Source organism: Monodelphis domestica, chromosome 2, assembly GCF_027887165.1.
Source record: "Monodelphis domestica isolate mMonDom1 chromosome 2, mMonDom1.pri, whole genome shotgun sequence".
In the NCBI taxonomy this organism is placed as follows: Eukaryota; Metazoa; Chordata; class Mammalia; order Didelphimorphia; family Didelphidae; genus Monodelphis; species Monodelphis domestica.
In genome coordinates, this window is record NC_077228.1 from 332,082,701 (window position 1) to 332,094,358 (window position 11,658).

The window sequence follows — 11,658 nt, forward strand, 5'->3', positions numbered from 1 at the left end:
TGTATACCCTATTCCTATCCCATGGTCATTCTGACATGTGAGTCTTCATGTATGTTGACTGTTCATATAGGTTTAGCACATGTGCCCTCACCAATGGTTAGGAAGGTAACTTCAGGAGACTTTTTCCATATGTGCCTTTACCTATTTTCTTTATTTTGTATGCTGTTTGACTAAATGTCATTTTGAACTATGTCCTCTACTTGGTCAGTAAAAATAAAAACAATAGAGTCCTGTGAGTTGTGGTTTTGAATAATGTTGACCCAAAAAGTATCTCAAAATAGTAGCTCTCTTGGAAATCCCACTTAGGAGTGGGGTCCAGATGCTATAAATTAAAAATCTTTGGCCCTTGGTTTCTTCTTCTGATAAATAAAAAGGTTATACTAAATGATAAGTAAAGTCTTTTTCAGTTCTAATATTCTGTGATCCTATGAAAAATATTGCATAGAAACATTGTGCTAAAAAAAGTCTGATGGTCTTGAGACTAACACTATACGGTAAATTAAGCCATGGAAAAATACTGATAGTAATATTTTAAGGTTAATATATCTGGGTGTCCAAAAACAATATTTTGCCAACTACTGGTTTATTTTTCTTTCCCTATGTGCTCTGAACCTTGACATGCATATCAACCCATTCCAGGCAGACATTAAGATTGAAGTTTAGGTATCCCACTCTCAGAAGAGTATTTGAGAACAAATCTTCCCTCCTTGGAAACACACACTCTAATCCCTGGGAGTATGCTGCTACTATGGGACCAAGCTTTCCCACCTGAATGGACCACTTGAATGTCCATGTGCCCTTTTGCTCTTCAATACAGTGCCACTCTTAAAAGAGTTTTATTCTATGTTAATATGAATGTCTGACATATCTTGGGTCCCTTCTTTTCTCCTACTCTTGCCTATTTTTTGTCAATAAAACTTGAGGTTTAAACTGGACCTCATTGTTATAAGGCAAATCAACTCATTAAGGGATTTACTTTCCCTGATGTCTCTGGCTAACTCATGGGCTCTTCCTTAGACATCAATCTGTAGAGGAACGTTCTTTTTTAACAGTTGTGTCTCTAGTGGAGACATAGGCACTATTAGCCCAGTCTTAGAAAGCAAGAATCAAATGGGGAACCTCTGTCTGCCTAGAAGGCATTCCCTTATACCAGAGGGCTCTCATAAAATAAGCACATATGGTTAGTCTGTAGGCTCTAGATCTATTCCCCATAATCTCTTAAAAGGAGAGGATAGAATTCTAGTAAGTATATAAGACACCCAATGGCATGAGAGAGGAAGGTAAGGAGCTTCCATAAAATACAAAATAAGTTGAAACTATAGTAAAAAAGTAATCCAAATGTAAGAATCAAACATTTACAGTATAGACTAGTAAGCATTGCAAGGAGAAGGCAAAACAATATTCCCTCCTTTATGTACAGAGAGTAATAATCACCACCACCCTCACTATATTATTCTCCTATTTGGAGAGAAATTTCATGAAACACAGCTGGGAATTCTGGGGAAAGTAGTGAAAGAATTAAAAGGGTAGGAAAGTTGAAAAAGCAATGAACCATTACTGCCAAGCCCAGATCCCTCAAGCACTTCACTAGAGATTCCTTGGCCCAAACACATTGACATTAAATCCTTAAAAACTACTTTGAGTCCAGCCATCCAAGTTCTCAATTCACTGGATTGTATTATTTAATCCATATCTTTCAATCTTCTTCACAAGAATAAAGTGAGGGGGGAAAGGTTAAATTTAATCTACATAATAACATATTTTATCAAAAAGTTGTTAAAAATCTAGATAAGCTAAATGTCAAGAATTCCTCTCAAGTGTTAAATTTAGCCTGTCAAAAAAATGAAATGAAATTGTGTTAATCTGGAATGATCTGTTCTTGATGAGGTTATGGTGACTTTTTGGTATTTCAATCTTCCTTCCCAGACTTTCATCAACTATCTCACAATGCATTCTAGAATTATTCCAGTCAAGATTGCTAACCTGTAGTCTATACTTTGTTCTCTTCTCTTCTTGAACACTGGAACATTTGACCTTTTCCAATCCTGTGACAGAACTCATTTTCTACAATATTTCAAATATATATGGCAATGGCTTAGTATTCCCACGTTCCAGTTCTTTTAGACCTAGGGATAGAATGATCTGGGTCGGATGCTCTCTATCTCCTTGCCTTTTTTTGTTGAGTGCCATTTCTGTGACTCATTTTTATTCTATCACCTTGAAAATAAAGATCATTCTCCTTTGTAAACAAAAACAGTAAGGATTGAGAAGCTCCATCATCTCTGTTGTTAGCTATCACCATCCTATCAACCCAAAGTAAAAGTATTATTCCTTCTTTGACCTTCCTTTCTTTCCCAAGATAGATTTTTTAAAACTTTTTATTATCCTTAGCTTCTCTCACCAATTTCAGCCCATTCTTACCTTCAGCATTCCAGGCACAGGAATGTGTCACATTCTTATAGTTTCCTATAACCTGCTTCAAGTGTTTGTTGAATTAAATTTTCTTTGATGTCCCAATTATATATTCTTTTAAAGGTTTTCTAAACTGGAATTTTATTTTTTAAATATTTACTATTAATTTAAAGGCAAGAGAAAGCATGATTTCAATATAAAGCTGAAAACAAAAAGATTATGTTTGAGACCACAACTCTTTATTATGTACAGCTAGTTTTAAGTACTTATTGCTTTCAAATCTGTCCTGCTTATATTTCCTTCAAACTAAAAAAAAGTTCCAGTTAATCACAGTGTATTTAGAGATAGAATAGTAGATTAGAAGTATAATAATTTGGATTTTGTATTCTTACAAACTGGCCGTTAGGCTTTATTGGCATTAACTCCATTTTACAGATGAAATTGAGGCTCAGAGATTTTAAAACTTTCCTGAGGTCACAAAGCTAGTAAACATTGGATCTAGGACTTGAACACAGCTCTTGCCCCTACACTAAACCAGTTCTTTCACTGACTAACAGTGAATATTAACAGAATATAATGCCTATATCCATTATATAGTTCATTTGTTATGTGTATCCTCCATATGTGCTCTGAAGATCCTTGTCCTCCTAAGTATCCCAAAGAAATTAAGAGTGGAAAAGAGCCTCCCTGAACAAAATTTATAGTAGTTCTTTTTGTGATGGCAAAGAAATGGAAACTGAAGAAACATCCATCAATTGGGGAATGGCTGAACAATTTGTGTCATACTATGGTGATGAAATATTATTGGGCCATAAGAAATGACAAAGAAGATGATCACAAAAAACCTGGAAAGACTTATGTGAAGTGATGCAAAGCAAAGTGAGCAAGAACCAGGAGAATGTTGCACACCATAAGAGCAATGTACGATCAACTGTGAATGACCTATTATCAACATGGCAAAAATCCAGGGCAAGTCCAAGGTACTGATGACCAAAAAAAAAAAAAAAACTATCTACTGCCACAGAAGGAACAGAGTCTGAATACCGATTGAAACATACCATTATTTCCTTAATGAATTTTTTTCTAGTGTAAGCCATATAGATTGTTTCATAGCTTGTCAAACATGGAAATATGTATTGTATAATAATATACATACAACCTCTATCATATTGCTTGCCTTCTTGTGGAAAGATGAGGGGTGGAAGAGAGAATGAACATGTACTGCAAAATGTCCAAAAATTAATATGAAAAAATTGTATTGACACAATCTGTAAAAAATAAAAATTTCTTATCCCAAATCCCACTCCCAGATCAATACTAAATGCTCAGGCTGCCAAATGATAAAAGGAGAAATTCTGGATGATTTGGGAATCAAAGGGAAAGTTTTGGACACTTTAAAGTCAGTTTATCTGCGCCAAATGTTCGTGTTCAGGTTTCTGGTTAATGGAGAGTAACTAGACTGTGATCTAGTGGGGGAACTATAATGGAAACTCAGAGAGGAAATGTAAGTAATTCTGAGTTTTGTCCTCATATTTTTTACAAAGGTTAGAAATGAATTAAGGAATCAATTCTCAGTGCCAGGGATTTGGGAGGAGGAAGAGCACATCCTTCTACTAGCAAAAAAGAAAAAAAAAATTCTTCTAGAGGCTAAAGATTGTGGTGACAGAGGTCCTCAAAGCTTGCCAAGTTCCCCATTGGAGCTTTAAAATTCAAAATATATTTCCCAAATATAAAATCCAGGGAGGGTATAAAGGGAAGAAGATTCCTTAGAGCATGCCTAGTTTGCCTAAAGTAGAGCCCTTTACATCTCTGACCACAAACTTGGTCCATAGCCTCCTTTAATTGGATGCTTGCATCTTTAAAACTGATGTGACCAAGCTGGTTGCTCTATTCTTTCACCATCTTCTCAGCTGTGTTCCTAGCTGCTATACCCAGAGTGTTAGCCCAGGAGAGAAGAGAGAAGCTGGACACTCCCTTCCCTGCTTATCTTTTACTCTGGCTCAAATGGGCAGGGGGGAGGGGGAGGAATTTATTTCTTTTTCATGTTTGTTCATCTTCAGTTTCAAAGGTGATCTTCATGAGAACCAGGAGTCCAAGTCTTGCCAACCTTGCAGCCAGGATGTCCAGGAGTTAAGAGGAGAGCAGAAAGATGATGGAATTAAGGGCTACCAGTTCTTCCTCATCACTTTTTTTTAAATGAAGCTAATCCATCAAGAAGGTTATTTCCACTCATGTACTACAGTACATAGCAAACTCCATGTTAGGGAAACTAAGTTTGCTCAAAGTTGAATAATATATATATATGTGTGTGTGTGTGTGTGTATATATATATATATATATATATACACACACACACACACACATATAATTCATTTGTAGGGTCACCATTCCCTCCCACTCACCCACAAACAAGCAGTCCTGAGGTTTAAAGCACTGTGTAATTAATTATCTATTCAAAACAATAGCTCATAAGTCTCCATTGACATGGTTATCTTTAATAATCAGCCAGAAGGCAAAATTAATTCATTGCAAAAGGTATTTAATGAGATAATAGCTTTGAGTTTCTTTTCTTTTAAGTAATAACTAAGCATTTTACTCACAAACCCTTGGTATATATTCTCCAACAAATCAGAACACCATAAAAGTGAATTCATAAGGAATATATCTCAAAGAGGCATATATGTAGAGGACAAATGTGGAAAGGTCACAAGTTGGGTTTATGTGAAATCTATGCATATATATGAAGAGACAACACAGCTATTTCCCCAATGCTTCAGGCACATTAACATCCATCTTCCTTCTCCCCTTGAGGATCCTTCTTTCCTCTGGTCTCTAATGGGAATATCTTCTTATCACAGTCTCAAGTTTTTATTTTTGCTGGTCATGAGGTTGTGGCTCCTCCATTTTCAGTTCTTATCTTCAGCTAAACTGCCCATCCTTCCTCATAAGTACACTCTCTCTTCACCCCATTTTTTAATTAGAATGATGTGTCTAGCTTCCCCAGTGGGAAAGTTCTGACAATTCAAATCTTGGCAAAGTTAAATAATCAGGGGAAACAGACAAGAGTGCTCACTCTGGACAAAGATATTTTTCTTCCCTGAAATAAGCCTAGAAAGGATTGTTAACATTGAATCAAATAGTTTGCTTTGAGGGTCAAAATGGTGAGGAAGCAGTCAACAAAAAACATCCCTGGTGTGTAACAAGTTACAATCAGGGGAAAAGCTGGTATGTAATTATTGGTACTTGATGGGAAAAGATGTGTAAGCTTAAAATGTCTGGGTAATGGGTAAGTAATATTGGCGATAGAGTTAAAGATTGTACTCTCCAATAGCCATAAGGAGAGAAGGCACCCTCATTTTAAACACCAGGACCCAGGTCTTTAGAAGGGAATCTTCCTAGAGTAAAACATAAATCCACAAAAGCTTCCTTATGAAGTTAGTTCCTTTCTTCTAGTTATATGATCCCCTAGCCCTCTCTGATATGTTCTTTATAGTCAGTCACCCTAGAACAAGTGTGCTATGAGAATTTCTGGGACCAGTTCCCTAAGACTATCTCCTTATAAATTAATAAATTGGCATTCTGGTTTATAAATCAATTTTTATGGCTTTAGCTCTGGGGGGCAGAGGGTGGTTACTTCATACCAACTAACCCAATAAATATTTCTGAACCTTAGCCAAAAATCCTACACCTGATGAATCTTTCCCTCAAAAAAAAAAAATCAAAGGGGATGGGGTAGAAGAAGCATAGACCATCCCCATGAGTCCAAGCCAAAAGAAGCTAGCATTTTTTTACAATGAAACATTAAGAATCTCAGGAAAAGACTATCTAGTGTCAAAATATTTTTTAGTAGCTATCTTTGAGTGAATTGGCCAAAGTAGAGAAAATTCTAAGAACCCCAAGAACAAAAGAAGGAGTATATAAGATGTAGCACATAGTAGGCACTAAAATGATTGAATGTGATAATTCTGCTTCTTAACATCAATTTTGAACACAAAGATGCACAGCATTATATTGAAGCATTTAGCATAAACTGTAACAAGTTAGTTTTGTATTTCTTAACTTCTTTCCTACCAAGCTATGAAGTTTAACCTGTTTTCCCAACTCACTGAAAAAAAAATTTAAGGAAGAAAAATATGCAAACACTTTTTTCCTGCTATCTATACTCAGGGCTTCCCACCCTATTCTAGCTCCATAAGCAATCTAATAATGTCCAGTTCCCAAGAATAGGTCAGATTTCTTGAGGATTGACTATAATCAGTCCTATGACATTAAAATGTTCCCACTACTCAACATAGAGATTGGGCTGCTCTTCTATGAGAGACTGGGTGAAATTTAACCCCAAATAGATTATCCTTGCCTCCTTCCCTTTTGCTATAAGAGAGGGTGGTGGGCAGACAGAACAATTAGTGTCTTGGCATTAGCAGTGGGAACAGATTGGTTTATTATGAATTGGGGATTAATCTAGACAAGACCATGGCCACTTCTACTTGGGCAAAGATCCCCCTAAGACAATACCAGATAGGCTGCAATATAACAGACTCATTCAAGTCTAGATTCTGGACATAAAGCATGAATAAAAAAAAATCAGAATTTTCAGCCAGAAAAAGTGTCCTTCAACTCCATATTACAAATATTTGTTAGGTTAGGTGTCAAAGAAGACAGACCAGCCCTTAAGAATTTAGGGTATCACTGAGGAGGCAGACTATCTCATCAACAGGCTGATTTAGGAAAGCTCACTTTTACTTCTTTTCTGAGGTCTTTTCCTTATGGTTCCAGTTTCAGTGGGTGAAGGTATGGGAGAGACCATGCATATGCTTGGCTACTTTGCTGGTGATGAAAAAGCAGAATCCAAAGAGACGATCCAAGGCTGAAATCTGTCTGAGAAGCAATGCATAGGGCTTCTCAGAAGGAGATGTGTCAGAGGCAACCTGTTAAATAAATAAAATCTTACATAACATCTAGGATAGTGGTCTCCAAGTTTATCATGTATCCTCATCTATTAAAAAATCTTGATCATATAGTCTCAGATATGTATATATGTTCTATAAACTTACTACTATGGTTGGTAAAATTCATACAAAATTGAAATCTTGAAGGCTTATGTAAAAATGAAATCCTCAAAATAATTGTGCCAATGATACAAAAATTCATTTTCAATAAAAGATTGATAATGTTGGTGAGAAACATTAAATATGCTTCATTATATTTTGATATCTGTTTAACATTTTGTGATACAGAAACTTATAGGTCTGGTTTTAGGTTCAATTTATTTTAATAGCCATAATATTTCAATAGTTGTAAAAGCTAAACTTAAGTATGTATACATGCATCATTCCCTATGCTTACTAAATTACAGTAATAATTTTTAAATTCCATCTTCCAATTTTGAAATTTTTTATTGAAGCTTACTTAATAAATTTCTATCTTATAGAACTAGTTCTTGCAAACAAATTAGAAATTTTCATAGTCTTATATTTTAAAAAAACATCCAAAATACACTGAAACTTTGGAAGATTTAAGCAAGCTAGAAAATTCATTTCCCAATTTAAGTGGGAATATAAAAGTTTATATGATACACCTACATCATTTTTGATAACCTGGGAGAACAATAGGAACATAACCAAATATATCCAATTCTGAAAATTTTTTTACATAGCTATTATAAGTTTCTTTCCCCAAAAAATTCCCTTCCTTTGCCTTGAAGGAAAAAGATTTAGTGTGTTTATTTTGTTCCCCAAAGCATCTGCTAATTAACACACTACAAGCCACTCAACATCACAGAAGGGGTCAACAAATCTGGAACATCTTAAAAGATTCATTCATCTTTGAATTCCATATCTGAGTATTTTGCCATGAGAAAACCAGTGACTCTCTGCATGATACAAAAGTTCTTCATTGTCACTTCCCAACTCATTACAAATGAGTAAAAATGTTAAGTTCTTGGTTTTATGACAACTACTAACTACATCAAGGTCATCCTGAAGCAGTTTATGAATGTCTGATTACAACTTCTTTTACTACAATGTCTTCTATAAATTAATTTCACACTCCTTGCTCTCTGTAAACTAACCCTAAGATTTTTGCATGCTAGTCAAAAATTACTATTTTAGAAGCACTTGAAGTTTTTTTCATAAAGCAATATTCTACTGAAAATTTCATTTACTATTAAGAATACATCTTCTCTGTCATACACTTTTGTTAGTTGTTCGTGAAAAAAAATCCTTCCTATACTGTATTATTAAATCTAGGAAATACTACAAGATTAACCATCTGTACTTTCATTTAAGTGAATAGCAAACCTTCATAAACTATAAAATTTCTTCTAGTATTTGGGGTTTTTTTCCCCTTTGGGGAGAGAAGTCTCATGTTTTCCACATGTCCTATCTCAATACTTTCTGATAAAGAAACTTATCACCAGGTTGTTATTGTTTGTGGGTGTGGGTATTTCACTAACTGTTATAGGGGCAGCAAGAAAAATTGCCATCCTGACTTTGTGGGGTGTTTTGTCTCTCAAAATTAAGAAACTTCCAAAAAGGTACTAATATATATTAGATTTAAGAAAATTCTGCAAAATGATGTAACTACTGTACAATTTTAAATATGGCTAAAAATAATAAATAAATGTATATAGTAGAGGTTTGTCCTTGTGTCCTGAACATTAGACTGTGAAGAGGTATTGTCTTTTCCCTTTGTATCCTCGGAACACAATGGATATTCAATAAATGCTTGTTGATGGAGTGTCTTTTATATAAGATATTCTGCCACCTTCAGGCTCTTTTTCTAAGGGGCAGTTTGTGATAAAAGTAGAAAATGGGTTTTGTGAAAAGGAAGAAACATATTGTCAAATAATGTAGGATATCGTTATTGATGAACATTTTGAAGTCTAATACAAATAGAAGGAACCATGTTTTGGTATATACTACTAACATAACTATCTAAAAAGCATTATCAGATATGATTTTGGACAGTTTTGGAAAGAAAATGATGTATAGATTTGAGAACTTGAACCTCTTTGTCATGAAGTTTGGACTTGGGAACAGTGAAAGAAAGCCAGAGGAAGAGGGGAAGTCAAACAATGGAGAGAAAAAAGAAAAAATGTAAAAACACAATTTCAAAGGCACCAAGCTATCTTATTGAAAACTCCAAAGTTAAAAAGAATAATGGGTTCTACCCCCTCATTTTTATATACATGTTTTACAATTTAAAAGAATAAAACTAAGACAATGATAAATCATAAATATTTGGCATTTTAGAGAGGACCTCAATTCGGGGAAATTTTAGAAGTTGTGATTTTAGTGAAAAAGACAGGTACTTTTGATTTTAACTAAAAATGAGTCAGTGCACTCATATAAGCCATTAAACAGAGAGGTATCAGGGCAGCAATAGCAGAGGAGAAAGAATTCTGAAGGAAAAAAAAGCATTGAAAGAAGAAGGAATAAGGAATGGGTGTTGGAACAGTGCTCCAAAAAAGCTGTGGTCACTAGAAACCCTCCAATGAAAAGGCTTCAGCTCATCTATTCCTAATTGGTTAGAGAAAACTAATTTCATTGATCAAGAAGTCTAGTGATGGGTTTTGCTTTTCTTCAGCATCTAAGAACTTGATTCTTTAGTATATTGATTATGTTTTGGTATTATTTATCTCTTGTAATCCTAAGTATTTTATTCTAGGCATTTAAAAACATAGACTTCACCAGTCTGATAAAGAGGTCCATCACTCAAAAAAGATCAAGAACTCGCTCGCTCTAAAGCAACTTTGGACACCTAGAGTTGGAGAAAGGTCATGTTCTTCCCCCAGGTTTGCTCTCTGCTACCTCTGGCTTACCAGAGGAAGCTTTGCAATTGCTTTTATTGCATGGTGGGCTGGAGCTGTGGGCTGGAGCTGCACTGCTGTGAGTGTACTCTTAATAGTGCAGCATCCAAGTGAGATAAAACTGATTGGGTTCTCTGGACCAGAGATAGCCACTTTCATGAGGTTTACAATTCTCTGACTTAAAGAGAAAGGCTTTCCACTTTTTTTCCCCACAAGAACACTTCCTAGATGCCTTTGAAGAGTAATAGTTCATTGAAAGAGCTAATAAAATCTACTTACAAGTTCATGGAGAGAGTTCTGAAGATGAAGAGTGATGAAGAAAGGCTATTGAGCCATGAGCAAAGAAGTAATTTTATGTGATACAGATATTCCTCAATGAATCAATAACAGGGAAGTTTACAGTTTAGAGTTGTTATCTTTCCCTGCCAGGCTCCTATGTGTTCATCTCCTGGGCCACAGATACTGAGTCCATTGGTCAGAAAGTGTTTTCTGGGTTTATATGTCTGTTTTGTATCTTATTATTTGCTTTAACATATTGGTATTGTTTCAGAATGCAAGGCTGTGGGCTAGTACTCACTCAAAGTTCTTGCAATAAGCACTGGCCAGGAGAAGTCACAATGACACAAAGAACCTTCATTCCTCCAGCTGAGGAGACACCAAGATGGAAAACAACTTCCCTACTCCTCTGAGAAAACAGCTTTTAGGCACCACTTTCAGGCAGCAATCCAAAGCACATGTTAAATCCCAACGTGTCCTGGTTAGCTTGATCCTTGAATCAGAGGAATTCCAAGGAAGAAGAGAAAAGGTACATTTCAGGAAATTAGATTGCAAATAACAAAAGCATTACGTAACTCCCAAGGGGTTAAGGAGCTATTGAGCAAGGAAGCCAAAAAAGGAGACTTGATCTTTGACCCAGTTACTTATGGCTATCAACCTTGAGGTAAAGTCAGAAGAAGCCAACCATGTCCCTCTCTAAGTTCACAGTTTCTATAATATTGTTAATGAAAAAACATGCATTGGATGGGAACAAGGACTAGAAGGTGAATAGAGGAAATATATTTCCTCTCAACAGTTACCCAAGGAGCCTGAGGAAGTTTAAATGTAACAGGGTGGTAGTCGTCTTAACACTGGGAACTTTTTTGGTAGATTTTTAGTTTTGTGAAGGTGTTTTCATGGAGGGAGGGACCATTTTATACTTTTTTTTTTTTTAATCAACACCAACCTTCTAGTAATTCTTATTGATGAATTTTCACTGATGATGCCAGTCTGAACAAACTGAAAACATGGTTATATGGCCATTCTAGATCTTCTAGGAACCTGTTAGGGAAAAAAAGTCCTTTTTCTTAGGATTTTAAAATACTCTTTAAAAAAATCTCATTAATCAACAGTGGTAATACTGAGGCATGAAAGGGAGTTAGGATTATTAATAGATAGAT

The 11,658-nt window shown here is 35.3% G+C and overlaps 1 long non-coding RNA gene across 1 annotated transcript in view; it reads right to left on the reverse strand.

Moving 5' to 3' along the window:
• Positions 1 to 6,833: 6,833 nt before the first annotated feature.
• LOC103093168 (uncharacterized) overlaps positions 6,834 to 11,658 on the reverse strand; it is a 13,917-nt gene continuing 9,092 nt past the window's right edge. Inside the window, exons 3-5 of the long non-coding RNA XR_462665.2 lie at positions 11,445 to 11,539; positions 10,800 to 10,991; positions 6,834 to 7,340 (exon numbers count right to left, since the gene is read on the reverse strand). This is a non-coding gene — a long non-coding RNA (uncharacterized LOC103093168). The remainder of the gene's footprint in view (positions 7,341 to 10,799; positions 10,992 to 11,444; positions 11,540 to 11,658) is intronic.